The sequence below is a fragment of the Pinus tabuliformis genome, chromosome 7 (assembly GCF_031772625.1).
Source record: "Pinus tabuliformis cultivar Carrire ecotype Pingquan chromosome 7, CPIR1, whole genome shotgun sequence".
NCBI classification, from domain to species: domain Eukaryota; kingdom Viridiplantae; phylum Streptophyta; class Pinopsida; order Pinales; family Pinaceae; genus Pinus; species Pinus tabuliformis.
This window is the reverse complement of record NC_142293.1, coordinates 671313308-671335400: the sequence shown is the minus strand read 5'-3', so window position 1 is coordinate 671335400 and position 22093 is coordinate 671313308. Positions and strand designations below refer to the sequence as shown.

The 22093-nt window shown below is 37.3% G+C and overlaps 1 non-coding gene across 1 annotated transcript; it reads right to left on the bottom strand.

The window, feature by feature from the left end:
• Window positions 1-1505: 1505 nt before the first annotated feature.
• TRNAA-CGC (transfer RNA alanine (anticodon CGC)) lies at window positions 1506-1578 on the bottom strand. The gene has a single exon. It is a non-coding gene; the product is annotated as a tRNA-Ala (tRNA).
• Between the last annotated feature and the right edge of the window lie 20515 nt (window positions 1579-22093).

The window sequence follows — 22093 nt, the reverse complement described above, 5'->3', positions numbered from 1 at the left end:
TTTGATTTACATTTTGATAAAATTTATCTCTCTAAACACTTACTAAATTTTGATAGATTTAATCCTTTAAACACTTACTAAATCCAAATTTAAAATAAATCTATTTTATTATTATAATTCACTATCATTTATTTTCTCTTGAGAAGTTCATCGAAGTTTTTCACTATCATTTATTTTCTCGTAAGAAGTTCATTGAAGTTTTTCACTATCATTTATTTTCTCGTAAAAAGTTCATTGAAGATGGAGGAGATTTATTATACACATTTAAAGAATAATTTAGACAACCTTTGTACGATGAATTTAAAGCGAACTTCGCTATCTGACATCATCTGCTGATCGTTCAATACGCAGAGCCTTTGAATCTACGCACATTTACGTACGATCCAGGGTTTTTTTTGTGAGGGTTTGTTATCACAAACAAATTACAGCAGAATTGTGGGTAGCCTTGCCCTCACCTTTCTCTTGCAGTGGGATTGGTTGAATTTTGCATTGTATTCTCTTTCTTTTGACAAGAATGCGATTCTTTCTTGACAAGAATTTTGCATTTTTTTCAGAGAAACAAGAATTTTGCATTTTTTTTTCAGAGAAACAAGAATTTTGCATTGTAAAGTCTTTCTTTTATCTTCCAGAGAATCTTTGCTGAAGGCTAAACAATTAGAGGAATTTATGTTGGCTTGCTGTTTACCAGACAATCTTTCCTGAAGATTACACTATACGAGGGATCTTTATTGGAATCCTGTTTACCAGACGAGGAATCTTTGCTGCACTGCTGTTTACCAGACAATCTTTATTGAATTTTCAACTATTGGAAGAATCTTTGCTGGAATCCTGTTGACCAGAAAACCTTTGCTGAAGTTAACCTATTACGGGAATCTTTGCTGAAGGTTTAAAAAATAGAGGAAAACGTAGCCAACAACACTTTCAATGGAACTTGGAAGCATATGAATGAAATTTCAAAAAACTCTAGGAAGCTTTGCTGAAGGTTTTAAAAATTAGAGGAAAGCTTAGTCAACAACACTTTCAGCGGAAGCATAACAATGAAATTTTATAAAATTATTTAGTACCTGGAGATGCGAGGAATCGAACGCCAGGAATCTTTACTGAAAGTTCAAAAATTAGTGGAAAAGGTAACGAACAATGCTTTGAGTGGAAGGATAAGGATACAATTTTAATACCTGCAAATGTGAAGAATCTTTGCTGAAAGTTTAAAAGCTAGAGGAAAGCAATGGCAGCAACACTTTCAGCGGAAGCATAACAATGAAATTTGATAAAACTATCCAGTACCTGGAGATGCGAGGAATCGAACCCCAGGAATCTATACTGAAGAATGAAACTTTGGAGGAAAAGATGCGAGGAATCGAACCCCAGGAATCTATACTGAAGAATGAAACTTTGGAGGAAAAGGTAGCGAACAATGCTTTCAGTGGAATGGTAAGAATACAATTTTAATACCTGGAGGTGTGAAGAATCTTAGTAGAGGAACGCGTATAAAAGCGCTCAAACGGTGGAGATGCGGGGAATCGAACCCCGTGCCTCTCGCATGCGAAGCGAGCGCTCTACCATATGAGCTACATCCCCTTAACAGGAAATAATCCTCATATTACTTTATTTTAAAGAAATTATTTGTTGGAAGCCCTCCATTTATTTCTGGGTGTCCACGAGGGGCTGAGTTGTTTTATGTGTATAGTTGTTAATTAGCTTTGGTTATACATTTTTGCGCGAGAATATTTTATTCATTATAATATTATGAAATTTTATATTTATTGAAATTGAACTTTGGCCATGGTTAGAATACCATTTCCTTTTTATTGATATTGTTTTAAATTAGGACTTTTTAATTGTAACCACCATTAATAAGGTAAAGATAAAGGTTAATCCCCTGCCTTAATTATCTTCTAAAAGAGAGAACTCAAATAACATATTATAACACAATTTCTTTATATAACAACATTTGAATAGGTTCCATTCGCTCACAAAGGTTATCCATCCCTTTATTACTCTATTGAAAATGAAAGATCTCCAAGCTTCAAAAGATCTAATCTCGGTTGAGCACAATTGTGATTGAAAATAAACCTTTAAATCTTTAACGTTAGCTCAATTCAAATCAATCTTAATATAGCTATAAGTGTGGTTTGGCTATCCCAACTCTTTGCTATCCTTAGTTTAGTTTTTGATTTCAAATTCATATAATTTCTTCATTGATGAAGCACTCTCATCAATCAAAAATACCTCAAAGGAAAAAGCATGGTTTTTTGGTACAGAAGACGCTCTTTAGGCATCAGAAGAGGCTCCCCCATATGGCAAAGTTTTAGAAAGATCCAGTCTCTCTTCATGATGAATTTAAGATATAAACTTTTCTCGGGATCGAGCATTTTCATTGGCATTGACTCAACTGTGCACAATCTGGAATCGATGATTCCCTCTGCTTTACTATCTTTCTTCTTCTCAAGGGGCTTTTTCGCATGGAATAAATTAATTAAAACTTGGTCATCTCAGACCCTCGTATGGAAGGATGCGGTCGAATTATCTCTGCCCCACTCTCTTCGTCCCTTATGGTCATCGGCTATCAACAAGTTTTCTAGCAAAGGCTTCTCTCAATCGGGATCCAAGGATGAACTCATCTGGTCACTTCAGAAATCCTCACAGTCTATCGGCGTCAGAGATCTTTATGCTGCATTCTTATCTGGCCAGTCGCCCTCCTCCCCCATCTTCCCACTCAAATTTTGGAAAGCTTCCTGTCCGCTCAAGATGATTCTCTTCTCATGGCTTCTCTTCTCGGACAGGAATCTCACCTGGGAGGTTCTCCAAAGAAAGGGATGGCAGGGTCCGGGTAGATGCCAAATGTGCCTATCGGAAGCTGAATCCAACTCTCACATGTTCTTCAAATGTGCCTCATCTTCAACAATCTGGTATGATTTATCTTTGATTTATGGCTTTTCTCATCGAGTTTTTTCATCTGTACAGGATGGCTTCAATTGGTGGAGTGTTCAGAATCCCTCCTGGCGTTCATTGTTTATCCTCACCTGCTGGTTTCTTTGGAAATGGAGAAATGACTGCATTTTCCAGGACTCCAGGATGCCCCTTGATTCTATCCTGATCTCAATCACGGGCTATCTGCCCCCCTCAGATTAATCTCAAGTCCAGCTCTGCTTCTATTTCAACTTTTTGGACCTTCTACTCACAATGTGGATGGATTTTCAGTTTTGGCTCATGCTGTTACAACTCCTATTGTAAAAAACTTTTTATGGCGGTCCCGCTTCTCCCCCATGAAGCGTTAATTGTGGAGGTTTCTGATTCTCTCTTTTTAAATATTTTTTAGAAGGTCCGCTTCTCTCATGAAGCGCCTCTGTTGTATTGTTCTGTATCCTCATGCTTTTTTGTTTCGCATTTTTGCTCATGCTTAGCTCAGCACCTCCTGTTGCTGGCTTTCTCATGTAGTGATAATATGTACATGCTGCCTCATCAGTCATACTATCTGATCAGCTGTATGTTTCCATCTGATTCTCATGAATTTTGATCATGTATTCAGATCTTTATATTTCCTTAATATAATCTATTATGATTTTCTCTCTGAAAAAAAAAAATTATATTATGTAGATACATGATAAGCATGCATTCAAATATGAAGATCCATTAGGGTCGGTCTAAAAAGAGAGGTCACATATACATACATATATATATAAATTAATATAAATATTATCTTCTAATATAACTACAACAAGATTGAGTGCAAACATCATCATTATTTTTATACATAAAATCACATATGAGATAAGTATAAATGTATGGAGATATAATGAAAAGTCCCATAAAATGGTATTGAAGCATGTGAATCAAAAGAAAACTATCATATCTGATCAACTTTATTAATGAAAGGTCTATGATAAAATTCATAGAATTGATCATTTTGTTGTTTTTTCATCAATCGGGTCCAAAAATCCAATCACAAAAGACCATTCACTTGACTATTGAGTTCCTTGTAAACATGAAGCATTGAACAATGAGTAAATGTATATTTTAGTGTTGATATTTCTTCTAGCAAAGGAAATAGTCTCATATTGTGACATTTGTAAGACCCTTTTACCCAATTTATAACCAACATAGAGTCTCCAAAGACCTGTAAATGATCCACTCCTTTCTCAATTGCAAACATAAGCAACAATTTTAAAGATAAGATCTCTGCATAGTTGTTGGAACCTGCTCCCAAGCCCATTTTTAGAGAGAAGAAATGAAACTCCGAAAGAGGTAGTACCACTCCTCCAACACATCGAGGAGGATCTCCTTGCGAAACCCTGTCAAAAAATGTCCAAGGATGAGATCTATCAATGACTAATGGATTGAGGATTTTATTATTATTATCCCTTTGGTCCTTTGGGAGACGGTCATAAACAACTAAAATATGTGTTGTAGACGCCTCAATAAGAATGAGGCCATCTTCAAAGATAACTCCATTTCTTGCAAGCCAAACTCCCCATACTATTAAAAGAAGAAATACTCAATACAATCTGTTCTCTGTAAATGAAAGCCACTAAAGTCGGGCCTCCATTAACTCTTCACCTAATAAAATACCTGCAAATTTGAGCTTTGTCATAACATATTTCCAAACTACTTTAAAATAAGGACACAACAAGAATAAATGAATGCCAAATTCTTCATTAGCTTTGCATAGCGAACATTTGTTTGGACCTTGAAAATACCACTTTATTAAATTGTCCCAAGATGGGATTTTGTTAGCTAGTGCACACTACATAAAAAGGTCTTGATTTTGTGGGACATTTTATATTCCATAAAATTATCCACCAATCCTCATGATTATCTTGCAATCTATTAGATATAATAAAAATATATCCAACTTTTGGTGTATAAACCCCTTGGGGATCATGGGACCAAACCAACTCATCCTCTTCTTGAACTAATATGATATGTGATGCACGTAAGCTACCAGTATGTCTAATCCAAAAATGATGAATATGTTAGGGAATGCCTAATTTTTTTGCCGAAATCCACCCATGTGTCCATAAATTAGTTTGAGCTAGATCTACAAATTGAATAAAAAATGAGGCCATTACCATGTAGGTATTCAATCAAATGTTATAGAATTTCGTGATCAATATGACTTCCAATCCAAGGGTCGAGGCCAACCTTTAATTGCGATCCATCACCCACTTTCTAGACTAGGCCTGATTCAATCAATGAGAATGAGTAGGGAACACTTTTCCAAATGATAGAAACATTGGTTTTGAATTTATTGGGTAAACATATCCAATCCTATAACTACATAGGGTGTATATACCATAATCGTCCAAAGAGAGTGGGTTTTTAATAATCTTTAGCCAGCTTTAATTGCTAAGGCTTTTGAAAAAAACTATAATTTCTTTAAACCCAACCTCCAAAAGCTTTAGGAGTAGTTATTCTTGCCCAACTTACCAATGGAAGAATAGAGTGATCTGATGAACCCGACCATAAAAATTTACAACAAAGTTTCTTTATCTTGTTTAATATACTTTTTGGAATCCAGGAAAGCGACATCTAATAAATTGGTATTGCCTCAAGGATTGATTTAATAAGAACAAGTCTTCCAGCTCTAGAAAGCCATCTTAAGCTCCAATGTTTAAGCCTTTTTTCAAATTTTTCTATTAACCAAACCAATCTGCAACTTTATATGAGTTAGGATTTAACTCGAATCCCAAATATTTTAGTCCCATATCAATCTCAACTACGGAAAAGGGAAAAATACCTTGAAAATATGCCATATCTTCAACATTCATCCCACAAAGAGATAAAGTAGATTTTGTTGTGTTAATCATCATACATGTAGCAACTTCAAAGAGAGCAAGTGCATCTTTGATGGTTGTAGCATCTCTTCTTGTACCATCACAAAATATCAGAATGTTGTCTACAAGTAGTAAATTTAAAGTGAAAAGCCTAGCAACTACACGTAATCCTTTCAAAGAACCCCTCCTTTTAGCCTCCCCAAGAAGTCGGCTTAACCCTTCAGCTACCGGTAAGAAGAGCAAAGGTAATAATGGATATCCTTACCAAAGACCTCATTGAGCTTGAAAGAAAGGTAAGGTTGATCCATTTATAAGAACAACGAAAGAAACAAAGGTTATGCAACTCATGATCCAATTTACAATATGAAGACTAAACCCTAGATGTGTAAGCAAGAGACGAATATAGATCCAACTTACCTGATCATATGGTTTTGAAATGTCAATCTTCATAATATCACCTTTTATATTTCTTAATTTGAGACTATGTAGTCCTTCCTAGGCTACTCCAATAAATTCATGGATGTGACACCCTTTAAGGAAGCCAAACTACTCTTTTTATATCACTTTAGATAATATTAGATTTAAACGACATGCAATGACCTTGGAAATAAACTTATATACACAATTGCAGAGTATATGGGTCAAAACTTGTAAATAGTAGTAGGGTTGTCTACTTTTGGAATTAGAACAATAAAAGTGCCATTAAATGAATCTAGAATCCACCCTGAAGATTGTGATTCTTCCACAGCACGAAGAAGATCATCTCCAATTAGTTCATATAAATCAATGAAAAAATTCACTAACAACCCATCGGGACTAGGAATCTTGTCCTTTTAAACGCTCGACAAAACCTCTTTTAATTGTTCAGATGTGATTTCCTCCATTAAATATGCATCATCTATTGATTATTTGCAAAACTAGGAAAAAAAGAAGTCAGCTGCACAATTTCTGCTATTGTTGCTCCTTAGGGTTGTTTAAACAAAGTTTTAAAGTGAGACGTTCCCATATTCACCAAATCTTCAAATGTAGAGGCTCTATTACCTTCCAGACCATGCAATTCCCATATAGTATTTGTAGATTTCCTACATTTTGCAACATTATGATTTTTTTTGCATTCTCATCCCATGCCATAAGCCAAACATCTCTACTCTTGAGCCTACAAGCAACTTCTTGTTCTAACAAAATTTATATTTTTCTAGATTCCATCTAGAAAAGTCTAGCCTTTGTATCCTCTGTGAGATAACCCTCAGAAGCTTCATCAGTGATAAGGATAAGACTATATTCTATTTCTCTTAATTCTTCAAAGTCTCTTAATCACTTTTGGGCTGACCATGAAATGATTTCTTGTTTAATAGATTTTAGATTTTGGGAAAATTGACTCACTGTAGAAGATGGAGAAAGAGGAAGTCTGAACCAAATTTTGAAATTCTTCAAGTTTCAACAAAGGGAAATTTAATTTAAAGGGACTCGGCGATTACCTTCCCAAATCTTTGATTTCTAAAAAAAATGGGAGAATGATCCAAAACCCCTCCTTCACCAATCTATTGATGAATTAAAGGAGATTCATCAAATATTGTTTAATTAATAAATGATCAAGTCTTTTAGATACCGCTCCTCCCCTACCCTCTTGTTCCTCTAAGTGGATTTAAGCTTCACTGAGTTAATGTCGATCAAGAAGTGATCTAAGAGGAATCTATTAAAATATCCTTGAGAAGAGTTTGTATGAGCTCTTGGTCCCCAAACTTCTACATGCCCCATTATAAAATTCAAATCCCCTCCAATTATTAAATGACCATCACCGAATAAAGACATCCTTGCTAAATAATCCTAGAAAATCGATCTGTTCTGATATGGCCCATAAACATTAAGTAAAGTAAAATCCTTGTTGAGATATACAAAGGAGAAATTTAGGCCAAGAACTAAATCACGACCCAAAAAGTTTAATGCTTTGTAAATTTGGAATTGCACTCTACCACCTGACCCTCAGATCTTCCCCTTGCATTCGAATTGAAAAAATCCCATCCAACCATTAAATTAAAAAGAAGATAATGAATGGAATTTCCTTCAGCTACAACCTCTTGAAGCATAATAATGGCAAGATTATGTAACTCAACCAATCTGCGAAGCTCTTATTTTTTATAAGGGCTAGAAAACCCTCAATAATTTAGGGAAAGAATTATCACAAGGCATCCCTTTGACGATCCATCACCGCTTTAAGTAACCAAATAATAGAAACCTACTTCCCTGAAGCCATGTCTAGTTTAGCCTAAGCTTGAGCAATTGAGAGGTGTGATTTCGAACCCTACACCTTACTTGCAGGGACTAAATTTGGTATCTAGCCCAATCCCCCTTGGGAAGAATGAAAGACATTTGAAACCCAAGGTTGAAATTTATAACAAAAGGAGGATTCCCCAAAATTCCACTAAGATTCTTCAAGCATAGTAATAATGGAGGGAGGTTCAATTAAAACCCCAGAAACAATAATACAAGATTCTAAGTAAAGCAGGGGAATATGGGATTTTTTAGATGTTAGAACTGAGGTTGAGTTCAACAAATGACTACTATTTCCTTTTTTCAAATAGAGAATTAAAAATATGAGAAATAGAAAGAGAAAAAGGACTATACCCAGTGAATCTAGTGTCCACTTCTCCTCCACAAGCTGAGTTCCATCATCATGATCAAGAAACAATTTTTCTATAGTTAAAGGAGGATCTAATTTCAATGAATGAGCAACTGTGGTGGGAGAATTTTGAACCAAATCTCGAGTTAAATTACCTTTCACACACCAATAGAAGCATGTTTCTTTGAAGGAGATGTATCCAATCCTTTCTTTCCTTTAGATGTTTGACTGCAATGAGAAAAGATGTGGCCATATTGATGACACGTTCTACATCGATAAAAAATACCTGCATAGTCCAAAAATTGAGTATAAGTAACTCCTTTATGATGAATCTATGTCACTCCCCACAGACCTTCCCGAATATCCATATTACTTAAGACGAGCCAATTTTCATTTCATGAGTATGTTCGAAGGAAATATCAACATCAAGAAATTCATCGAGTTTGTTTCCAATAACTTTGAAAGCTTCCCTTGCCCAAAAATGAACTGGTAACCCCCACATATGCAACAAAATTATGCCTTATCCATGTGTTCTCAATTTGCATCGAAAAGTGGTGTCCATCTCTTTAAAATTATTGATGTGGAGTAAATCAACCATGGAGCATGAAGGACCTTCTCGACATCTTCTGTAGAAGAAAAAGTGGAAATGATCCAACCCTTGACCAAAGTACAAACCATAGGAATGGAACTGACAATACCTCCCTAAGAATAAGAAAACCACTCCATAAGCATTGATAAAGAGAAATTCCTGCTTCTAGCTTGAACCACTATAGCCAATTATAATAATCCAACTATCTAGCTTATCTCCACATAATCCCCAAGCACCATGGCAAACTTTCCTTTTTTCTTTTCTTTTACAGAGGAATTTTTTCGCCGCTTTTGAACCCCCTTTATAAATACTAGTGCTGAAACTCCAAAAATAATTGGAATAATACCAATAGGAGGACCTCTAGACAAGACACCACTCACATGGAATCCATTAGAGAAAACATCTACTGATGCTCGTGTTGGGTAGGGGTCCCCTAGGTCTAAGTTATTTCCGAGTCATGTAAAGACTCTGCATTTTTGAGGAGCGAAGCGCGATTACTGCAGGGTTATAAAAGTCAAAGGGGCTTTAGGGCGGGTCAAAGCCCCTTATTTTGTAAAGTGATGGGATTATCTAGAGTATTTTGAGCTCTGCCCATGGTTTGTGGACCATGGTATTGTAAGGGCAAAAGAATATATAAAGAGATGTTTTAGAAAGTTTAAATCAACCGAGGAAGCTAAGTTGAAGGCAATGTTTTAAGTCTGTAATTAGAATATCTTTCTGTATTTGGGCGAAGGGGAAGGATCCTGTAGCTGTGTGCGTAGAGACCTTGGGAAGTCTACAGTTTTATGCGCAAGCACTTGTAGTTGTGTGCGTAGGGTTAGGAAGATTGTATCTGTGAAGACTTGAACTAATAAAGAAGAATTTGAGATAAATCTATGTATTTTGTTATGTTCACATAATTTCTGTGTTTGAACTTTTTTATGGTTTGTTTTGTACATTTCTTCTGCAATCCATCGCGAAGGTTCTATTAATGTTTTATATGATGAATAATACATGTTAGACTAGTTACGCGCAACTCGCAAGTCTGTTAAGTAGGAAAACACTTTACGACTGTAACAATAAGGTTAACGGTTCATGAAGGTCAGATTAAGCCCTAAACTGATAGAAACCTTACAACCACACTGCATAGTCCCTCTAGATGCAAAAACCTGGTTCTATCATCCCTCAATATTGCCTCGGGTGAGACTGCGGTCTACGCAAGCAGGTCATTGCCGAAAGGGCCGATGGTATAGGGATTTTTTGGTTAGTGCAACTAACTTTGAACTTGGGTCTAAGCCCCTCAATCCAACAAATGGTTCCATTGTTGGGACTGAGATCTATCTGAGGGATGTGTGATGTGGCGACTGACTAGAAAAGAGATCCAAAATTGGGTAGATCGGAAGTTGCACAAATTTGCAACACATGAAAGAAGAAATCCACGCCAGTCCACACAAAGGTGGTTACAAAGGTATATCTATACAAAACAACATGATATCTTTTTCACATCATTCGATAACAAGCTGCACGAGTGGATTTCAAAGCTAGTTGCAAACGAGCCCTATTGAGAACACAACGATCATATTATGTGGACCCCAGAGTTGATTAAGCGACTTGAGGGGTCTGAAAATAAGGTTGTAAGAGCTGTTGACTACTGGCTCAATAGTATCCTCGGAGGCTTTATTACTGGATTTGCAATTGACACAACCGTACCCTACAGTGAGGCTGAGTGTCGATTTTTCAAAGGTCCACGAGGTAAGTATCTGAATTCCTTAAAGTCTGGATTAAGATGTTGTTATGTGAAAAGGGTTTTATGCCTATAGATTGATATTTAAAAGAAGCCAGACTGGATCTACACGAAGTAGAAAAAGATTCCAAGTAGATTGTGACAACTTTGTTAAGGGTGAGTACAATACATTATTGGGTGAATCAGAAAGTGAAGAAGAAAGGAGAAACCATAATACACATAGAGGTGCGGTGCAATCAGAAACTCAAGGAACTTCTAGGATTCCTCATTCATCCACTCCAGCCCCACCTTCACCTCCACCTCATACACCTACACCGCCACCTCCACCTCCACTATTCGATATGGATAATTCAACGAAGATGCCTATATTTAAGGGTCAAGGATCATAGGATCTTGATGAATTTTGGTTTGTTGCAGAAGCTGTGTGGAAAGCACAACAAATCAATGATGATGATATGAAGAAAGCACAACTTGTCAAAGCATTGCAAGAGAGAGCATTGTCGTGGTATACCACGTACAGTATGATGAATCTAGCTGCTTCACTAGCTACGATGAAGAACACACTGAACATAGAGTTTAAGAAGCCCAAGTCACAATCATAGTGTATTACAGAAATAAAAGAAATTAAGCAACCTGTCAATGAGACTGTCTGGGATGTAGATAAAAGGTTAAAATGTTTGATGGGGCAAGCCAACTTCCAGATCTCTAACAAACTGCATAAAGAGTGTTATATAGATGCACTATTTCCACACCTCAGATTACCACTATCGCAGCAAAAGATTGGGATGCAGGCAAAAGAATTAGAAATCACGATGTAGTTAGAAGCTTCTCTAGTACAAGATACTAACATAGGGGTTCAACAGATACAATCCCAGCTAGCAAGCTTCCATATGGAGTTGCAAGACTTGAAGAAAGGAAATGAAGTTCAGTTTGAGATATGCTTAGAAGTTTGGTATCTAAAGTGTAAAAATGAAGGTCACTATAAGGACCAATGTCTTGTCTATCCTGATTATTTGGCTGGTGGAGGTCCTAATCCTTTGAAACTAGAACCTAGTGCTGGACCAAGTACTAGACCGAGCATATGGGGTAGTATTTTCCGAGTTGTAGGCCATCACCTGACTGATCACTACTATTTGCTACAAAAATATGTGAAAACGTCGCAACAATTATTTTGTAAGTTTTGTCGATCAGTAGGACATGATGAGAGCCATTGTCACAGCTATGAATTGATGGTAGATCGAACTCCAACATATAGGATGCAAGCTGAAGGTCACGCAAATGAAGATAATGGTTCACCTGCAGTCCATGGAGGATTCCAAGGTCGAGGACGTGGTTGAGGAGGAGGTGATGGATGAGGTCAAGGTCATATCATATGTTAGAATTGTGGTGAAGTTGGACATTATGTGTGAGATTGTCAAAATCCCACTCACCCTTCATGTCAGTATTGTAGACAGTTTTACCATGTGATAGAAGATTTCCCTATTTTAATGGCTAAAATGCAGGAAAAGAAGAATCAACAACTTGTGCAGAATATACAAATGATGCGATTGGGGCCATGTGAAGATAACCCAAGCATTAATTTTGTGAAATGAAGTTTTGCGGCTACAGGCGAAGATAGAGTAGAGGGTAAAAAGCCTGTGGTAGATACATGGGTTAGGAAGGTAGGAGAGAAGAATACTGGATTCGATATGTAGAAGGAAAATGTAATTTTCTTGGAGGCAAAGAAGAGTTTCATAGACCCAGGAGGTTCAACATCAAGGACGCATACACAACTAGATCCCCGAAAGAACACTCCTAAAGTAGGTACTACGACGAAAAACCCTGATTCGACTGTTCTGAAGTCCTTTCTACGGACGTGTATGAAGTTGCTAAGGGACTAGAAAGAAATACAAGGGTTACAAGAACTGATTGATAACTATACCAGTAAAGAGAAGCCACAACCTGAACAACATGCAGTAAATAAGGTCAACAAAAATAAGAAAAAAAATTAGCCGAGAAATGTGATTAAATGCACAGATTGGTGAATTTGAAATGGATCAAGTAATTTTGGACTTAGGATTGGATGAAAATGTGTTGCTGAAGCAAACTTGGGAGTGGATGGGGAAACCAAAGCTACAGTGGTCACTGATTCAGTTGCGCATAGCAAATAAACAAAATATTAGCCCAATGGGTCGATTGCAGGGAATTATGGTGGATATTGAAGGAGCAAGTGTGATGGCAGTTTTCGAAGTCATTAAGATAGTGGGCGACAGTAATCCGTATATAGATTTGCTCATAATCGATTGGGATTTTGATATGGACACCATAATCAATCTAAAAAGGAGGAGTATGGTATTTAAAAAGAAAGGTATCGGGTTTGTTGTTCCCTTAGATCCCTTTGAAGGAGCACGATATACAGAACCCGTTTGTGAAGAATATGGTGATGAAGATGTTATCCACATCTACAGGTTAATTACGCGAGACAAGGATTGGATCAACCCCACCACATATGGAAGGATAGGCTAGGAGAAAGATAGTTCATGTCATTCAGACTCAGATGAAGAATTGGCATAACTGGTTGCACGAAGTTTGTACTCTGTGCTATAATAGAATGACAAAATCTCTTCGTTGCATATCAACCAAGCTACGTAATTTACCCTGTATGGAATTAGTGATGTCAGTTTATTTTTGGATGAATTTGAAAGGAATGTACTGGAAGAACAACGATTCCAGGCCTTAGATATAACCTTGAGGGCGACACTTGCATGCTCATGGGGCACACATAAGGATAATATAGGATATTGGAGGGAGTATTGAAGGTTGATGAGGCTCAGGTTTGGTCATGAAAACATAAGGATTACAGAGAAGTGCACTGACAAGGATGATCCTCAAGATCATTTGTCTCGTTGAACTAAGGCATGGGGTGAAGAACCTCGAACAAAATGGGTACATGTTTTTGTTCACACTTTGGATGTGACACCAATGAATTGGTATCTTGAAATGGAGATGTGCCATGGTACTACCGATTGGAATGATATGAAGGAAAGTTTTGTATTGACCTTTAACTTTGAAGATGGTTTTTAGTGTATACATGATGCCCTTCAAGAAATTAGAGCAACAATTTTCCAAACACCTAATGAGCCATTGACTTGGGTACAACCCGACTGGAATGCGCAATTGCAACACACACTGCAATGCTATAATATGATTATTGAGGAGGGTGATGAAGATCCACACAACATTAATATTCCCAAGTCAAAGGGATATCACACAGTGGCAGGACACGATGTTGAAATACCCAATGTAACACACCCTGTTAAGACGAGGCAGGTTAAAATAAGCTCAGAGGTAGAGCCCAAGTTAGCATGCATAAAAGATTACTGGGATGAATATACAGTAGGAAAGGTGACCGAGTTACTGCATGAGTACCAGGAGTTGTTCCCAACGAAGTTCACGGAGTTAAAAGGAATCGTGGGAGACCTAGGTGTCATGAAAATAACTTTGAAGCCAGATGCAAAGCATGTAAAATAATGACCATATAGGCATAACAAAAATACAAGGAGAAGGTGAAGGAGGAACTTGAGAAGATGGTCACAAATGGAATAATCGAACCTGTGAAAGAATCTAAATGGGTAAGTGCCATGGTAGTTCAGGAGAAAAAAACCAAGGGATAAATAAGGATCTGTGTTGATGTAAGGAAGCTGAATGATGCATGCATACGTGACCCATTCCCAACACCGTTCACAAATGAAGTTTTGGAAAATGTAGGAGGACAAGAGGCCTACTCATTTACAGATGGGTTTTTTGGTTACCATGAGATTAAGGTAGCACCAGAAGATAGGAGTAAGACCACCTTTGCCATTGAATGGGGATCCTTTCAATATACAGTCATGTCGTTTGGGTTGAAGAATGCACCAATGATATTTTCTAGAGTTGTCATTGCAGCATTTAAATAATTCATTCACAAGTTTCTAGAGGTTTACTTTGATGACTGGACAGTCTTTGGACTACTAAAGAAGCATGTTTCGAGCCTGCGCTTGATGTTGGATATCTACAGGAAGTATCAAATCTCATTAAACCTAAAGAAGTGTAATCTCTATGTACCTTATGGAATTTTACTAGGGCATGTTTTTTGTAAGCAAGGGCTGATGGAGGATCCTGCAAAAATCATTGTTATTATTAATATGGATCTGTTGAAGAATGTGAAACAACTATGCACAACTCTTGGACACACTGGATATTATCGAAAATTCATTAAGGCATATTTGCAGATCATTGCGCCAATGGAGAAATTACTAAAGAAAGATGCCACCTTCTGTTGGGACGATGAGTGTCAAAAGATCCTTGATGTCTTAAAAGAGAAAATGGTCACTGTGTCGATCTTGGTGTTTCCAGATTGGAAGAAGGAGTTCCACGTTCATGTGGATGCATCATGTATATCTTTGGGAGTTGTCTTAGCATAGCTCGAAGAGGGGGATCTTAATCACCCCACTGCATTTGCAAGTCATAAGTTGTCTAAGGCAGAGAGTAATGATTCCACGACAGAGAGAGAAGGCTTGGCTATGGTGTATGCACTACATAAGTTTAGGCATTAATTGTTGGGTACACACTTCAATATGTTCACAAACCATTATGCACTGAAATACTTGGTGAACAAGCCTATGTTGCAGGGGAAGATTTTCATATGGCTATTGTTGTTCCAAGAATATGATTTTGAAGTAATAGTCAAGCCATGATGACTGAACACTAGGCCAGATCATCTATCTAGAATTGAGACCAACGAAGAACATACCAACATTAAAGAAGGATTTCCTGATGCACAACTCTTCGCAACAAGGGATGTTGATGAATATTTTGCAGATATTATTTACTTTTTGACCATTGGAGTAGCCCCTGTGGAGTATACAATGCAATTGAAGAAAGAATTAATAGTCAAAGTGGTGAATTTTTCTCTGATTGCTGGGCATTTGTATAAAATGGGCCTTGATGAAATATTGTGCAGATATGTCCTTGAGCATGAAAGAAATAGTATTTTGGTAGAAGCATGTGGTGGTGTCGTGGGAGGGCACTACACAAGAAAAGAAACCGCGAAGAAAATTTTGAGGGCATGACTATGGTACCCCACGGTGCACAAGGATTCTAAGGACTCTTGTAGTGCTTGCGATGTTTTCTAGAGGACCAGAAGACCATCATAGAGATATGAATTGCCGCTAAATCCACGAGTTAATTTGCAGGCCTTTGATAAGTGGGCAATTGATTTTGTGGGTCCAATCAATCTGCCAAGAAAGAAGACTAGTGCATGATACATTATTACTTTGACAAATTATCTGACCAGGTGGGATGAGGCACAATCGATAAAGGATTGCAACGTAGACACTGCTGTGTGCTTCATCTTTGAGTATATATTTTCGAGGTTCATGTGCCCGAAGATCTCGATGAGCGATAGAGGAACACACTTCCTCAATAGCACTATTGAAGCATTAATAAAAGAGTTTCAGGTACATCACCAGAAGAGAACGCCTTATCATCCTCAGGAAAATGGCATGGTTGAGGCTTTTAATAAAATTTTGGAGAACACTCAAATGAAGGTATGCAATGTCAACAAGAATGATTAGGATGTGCACATACCCGTAGTGTTATGGGCATACAAGACTACTTGCAAGAAGTTGAAAGGGTAGACTCCGTTTAGACTGGTGTATGGACAAGAAGCTGTAATGCTGATGGAATATATAGTACAAAGTCTGAGAATCACAACACTCACGAATATGGAAGACATCGATATTGGGGAAGAAAGATTGGAACAAATGCTCGTGCTAGAAGAAAATTGCTTTCTTGCAGGATTTCACCAACAAGAAAAGGCATGACATAATTGACATATTAAGCAGCAAACTTTTAAGAATGGAGACTTGGTTTTGTTGTATGATTGTAAGTTTGTGCAACTCCCTGGGAATTTCAAGATGGTTGGCTAGGCCCGTTTGTTATCAGGGATATCTCAGGTGGTGGTGCAGTTCAACTTGCGAAACTGAATGGAGAATTATTTGTTGGACGAGTAAATGGGAGTAGGTTTAAACTCTAGAGGGATGATTTTGTCCCTGGGGCTGCGTGATGAATATATGAATGTAGGATAGTCTTAGTGCTACAGGCAGTTGGAAGGAGGCATGGGACTATAAAGTACTATGCCAATGAAGGACCTTATCGAAGAAGGAGGGATGATCTGTTTTTGTATGATCAGTTTTGTTGTGCTAATAAAAATTACAGATTTATAAACATGTGCCTTCTTCTTGCTTTTTTGCTGAGGTTTCCTTAGTTGCTGGCGCTTACAAACATGTAAATTTCCTTAAGTTAAACAAGACATTCATGAGAAAAATAGCTTCAAAAATGAATAATGAAAAGAAAAACATGTATAGTGCAACAAACCATCAAAGAGACACATTAACATAGTGTTTTGACGAAGGAGTTCACCCCTCCTAGGCTACGTCTCCTTGGTCCAGCTTCTATGGCTTGGGCCTCTTTATTAGATCAATGTGGAAAAACTGTTGTTTACAAAGCTCTATGTCTCCTGATACCTACACCAATGTGTTCAAAAGGTTCAAATTAGCTAAGAACACTTCTTTGTGATCTCAATTTGGTCGAAAATTGAGTAAGTTATGGCTCAATTTTTTTTTCCTAGAAAACATCCGCTAAATCTGGAGAGACTCTAGTTAAGTCCACCAAGTTTGGTGGCAGTTCCGGATTTGGTGGCTTCGCCATAAATTCCGCCAGCTTAATAAACGGTTTAATTAGGCTTAAGCGTGATTAATTAAGTGTTAAGCAAGATTAGGGGCACGCTTAGCGTTGGCCCTAGCCCTCGGTTCTGGCGTGTGGTCGTATGGGGTGGGGGCTAGCCCTCAGGGCTGGCTCCCATCACCCCCATCATCAATTATGCATGCAGTTTAAATATCATTTTATGGCATTAATTTCAATTTCCGCGTCGGTGGTTTAATGGCAAAGGCTTGGTAGTTGGGTGGGGGAAGTCGTGGGTTCCATTCCCCCTCCCTCCGTCCCTCATATAATTTTTCTGACATATTCAATTTGAACTTTGCCGCCGGTTTTGGATTCAAATTTTATATATATATATATATATATATATATATATATATAATATAAAATAAAAATTATATATATAATATTTAAATAACTAAAAAAATTCAAATTCCACCTTGGAGCCTAAGTAGGCAATTTCCCTTTCACACAACCACACTGGCGAATTCGGAGGTGACACTTGTCACAACCCCATTGGGCGAAAACTGAGAATATTCCCCTTACTGAATGGACTGCTGACTGGACTGCCATGTCATCATTTTTTTCCCGTTCTGCAAATTTTTTTAACTGTTTAGGAAAATGAACAACAAGCCTTTTGTCCTTCATCCAGACTTCGTTTTCGATAAAACAAATTGCGTTGCGATCATCTTGACGAGACAGATGTAGAAATAAAATTTTTGAGCCAATCTGAGAACTTTTAATTTTGAGTTAAATATTGAGCATCATTCCTCCCCACTAGAAGCCTTTTGGACCCCAAAAGATACTATTATCTGACAAGTAGATGATGGTACAACACCCTCAGCTTTCCAAGCTCAATCCAATTGGCTTTTGACAAATTTGTTTCCTTGAGATCCTCTCTAAGGAAATCAACATTCACTTTCCTTGAGGACCCCATTCTATACCTGTACTTGTCTTTTCCCTTTTCAATTTGATCTTGCACTGTTTGTTGCACCATTTTTAGTTGTTCATAGAAACTCATGGTTTTTTCTATGTCTCCATCAAAAGCAACATCTTTCTTACCAGGATGACATAACAAAATTAATGCAAATGGATGACAAATTTCACTAGTTGGTTCTCATGACTCAAGCTCGATTGTACATCTTGAAAGTATGAAATTTTTTGAACATAACTTTCATGTAAAACATAATGATGCTTGAATACAACAGTTACATAACCAATAGGTCTAAAAGGCATAACAATGAACTTGCTTCTTATACCTCTCTTGTACCTTCGAACCGAGTGAAATTTTTGACAAGTATCCATCCAATGAAAGTGCATGGATCGTTGCAACTTAATCTTTACACCATGGAAATATTCTGAATTAAATAAGACGGTGAAGTTGATTGCTTGAAACTCAAATGAACCTTTCTAGTTTAAAAGAGCATAAAAAAGAATTGAACTAATCTTTTGGTTTGAAGCAACACATGCCTCTTGTTGTTTGCCTCCCCACTGGAAGACTTTACACACACATGACAATGCATGCCAAGGAGCTCAATAACTCTCCTCCAACATTGGGCTACTCCCAACAAACTTCTTATCAAAATGACGATCTTGGGCATTGACCAACCAACAATGGCATCCAACTTGGAGAGGCTTGCCTTCAACTTACCTCCTCCAATATCATGGCCCAAATGCATCAAAGAAGTGAAACCCAACTTGTACTTTGATATCTTCAAGACATCAAACAAGTTTCCTTCATAGATGACATGTGCATAAGAAAACTTTCTCAACATGTTTATGTCACCGAAGTGGACAATTTCTTCAAGAAAGGACTCTTTTCTGCCATAATTCAAATACATGTATGTAATAGAAGTGCTAAAAAGAACATACAACATTAAAATCCATACAAACCATTCTTGTTTGGTGGTATGTATATTATTTTACTGACCTATTTTTACCACTTTCCTTGGTTAAAACTACTCCTTTTGTCCTCTTTCTTGAAATACTTACCGTTCCTCTTTGGCACCATAACCATCGGTGCACAACATGGTGTGAGGAATGATTGAATGAGCCCATTGTTCAACAAAATTTTTCATTGCATTGGTGTCTCTACATTTTGAAATTTGGTCAACCCTTGCATGTTAACATCACAAAGAGAACCCTCTTGCTGCAAAGATATTTCATGTGAATTTTCTTTCTCCTTGAAGGACGATTCTTTCACAACCTAAAATACTTCATTACTCTGATGAACTGAACCAACCAAATTAGAATTGAAATTTGCATTACATGCAACAACATTTTCATAAACAATATCATCATTTGGCTTGAACATGAGAAGTAGTAAACTTTTACTTGAATTCACTAGTCTTTTTGCCTTCCATGCATTAACCAAAGAAATGTTTATCTTTTTGCGATGGGCTCTCACTATGTACTCCACACCATCCTTAAACAAGTGATACTTGTTTTCATGGTGGAAAAAGGCTGCTTTCCAATCATACAAATATGGACTACCCAACACCACACCTGAAATATTAAGTGGTACCACATCTAACTCTACTTTGTAAAAAAAATTGCAGTGATTGCAAACTTAAACAAACATTTTCTTGTAACCTGTAAACGGGTGTCTCTTGTTATCCATCCCAAAGGGTATGGTTTATGGTGAGATACATTTCAAGATTCAATATGTAGACTAAGTCTTTAGAGATTAGATTTTCTTGTGACCCACTATCGAAGAGTGTGTCAATCTCGGCGTGTTTAGATATGACCCTAACATGAAACAACTCAACTCATCTCTTTTCATCTGAAGTAGTAGTAGTGTTACAATTTTGTGAACTAGTGCTTGTAATATCTTGTTTTCCTTTGATTCCCATGCCAATGATTTTGTTTTCACCACCTGATTCAGAACCTAAATCTTCTTGAGTGATAGTAGTGGTTTTCTGTTTCCATTTATTGTTGGACTTATTTGGTCTCATTTATGGATGCAATTTCTAGCAGTGGGCTTCATCATGCCCCTCTTTGGAACAATGTTTGTATGTGATTTTCTCCCCTTCTTTCTTCACACTAACATTTTTCTTTCCCTTCCATTTTCATCCTTTCTCTTTCTCCTTACCCTTAGGTGGCTTTTTATTACTACTCTCTTCATAAGTGTTCTTTCCTCTAGATTCAAGATGCGTGGATTGCACATATACTTCATCCAAATTAGTTGGATTAAACATAAGAATAGTATGTTTAAGATAAGAATGTAAACCCCCAATATATTTCAAAAGTGTGTCTTGGGAATTCAAATTCACTCCTAATAACAAAGCCCTTTTCCTAAACTCCTGTGTATAATATTACATTGTTTGGCCTTTAAGCTGCCTAAAATTCTACCAACTCATAATGGATTTTTGCATAAAGGCTAAAGGATAAAATTGTCTTTTAATTGCAAAAAAAAATTCAGCTCAAGTGATGGATATCTTACCATAGATTCTCATTTACTCTTAAGTCTTTTCTTCCCACCAAACTAGTGCAACTCCTTCTAGCCTCAATGAAGCCAATTGGATCTTTATGTCGTCTTCTTGAAGGTTCTGAATTTTGCAGTATACCTCCAACTGTCGAATCCAATTGTCCAACTTTTCTGCATTCACTTCTCCATTTCTTTTCCAAGGAAAAATCGTAATTTTATTAATGAAAACAAAATTACATGTTGTAGATGTTGTGACGCATTTCACCAGCAAGTCAAAGGCTGCTGATCATAATTTCAATGAAAGAAAGTAATAATGTACAGTGGGGGAGATAATCATGCTTTTCTCCCTTTTTTCTTTTCAACCTTACGCCACTCCCCTTGAGTCGGCATCGAAGATACCAGTGCAAGCAAAGTGTCAACCTCAGGTCGAGGGTTGTCTTTATCAGAGTCTGAGTTGTCTGATGTATGTAGTCGTTTGGATCCACTGATATCCATTGTTTCTGGTATCTTTGTTGGTTGCGAGTCCATCAGATCTTGTGGATTTAATTCTTGTGCTTCTGGTTCTTTGTTCATCTGGTTGTTCTCGTTGGGTATGGGCTGTTCCACATCAGCTTCCTCCTCCTCATCAGAGAGTGGTGGGGGAAATTTCCATCCCTTGGGTGGTTTCCCTGTTTTCTTCTTTCTTCGGGTATCTTTTTTGGCTTCAGGGCACATATTTTGTAGATGTCCTGTTTGCCAACAGATTCTGCATCTAAATGTTGTATTTTCATAATCTAGTATCTATGTCTAGCTCCATTGTTTGTGCTTCAGTTGTATTCGATCTGGCAAGCCTTTGCTGAGATCTACTTCCACACAAATTCGTGTGAATGTGAAAATTATTTCCTCTAGTATTTGTGTGTCCATTTTAATATAACGCCCAATGGTGTTACTGATACCTGCAAGGACTTGTTGGTTCCAAAGATGTAATGGGAGATTGTGCAAACGAACCCAAACTGGCATCCTAGAAACAACCATTGTATTTACATCAAATTCTGGAAACCATGGTGTGATGAAGAGACCCGTGGATCCCCAAAACCATGGTCCCTCCCGTAATATAATGTCTCTAGCCTCTGTTGTAGGGAAATTTACAATGAAGAAACCCTTGGAACATAGGTGAATTTCACAGTGTAGTCCAGTTTGTGAAAATCCAGTGAAAGAGCTCAACAGGTTTTGGCTAAAAACA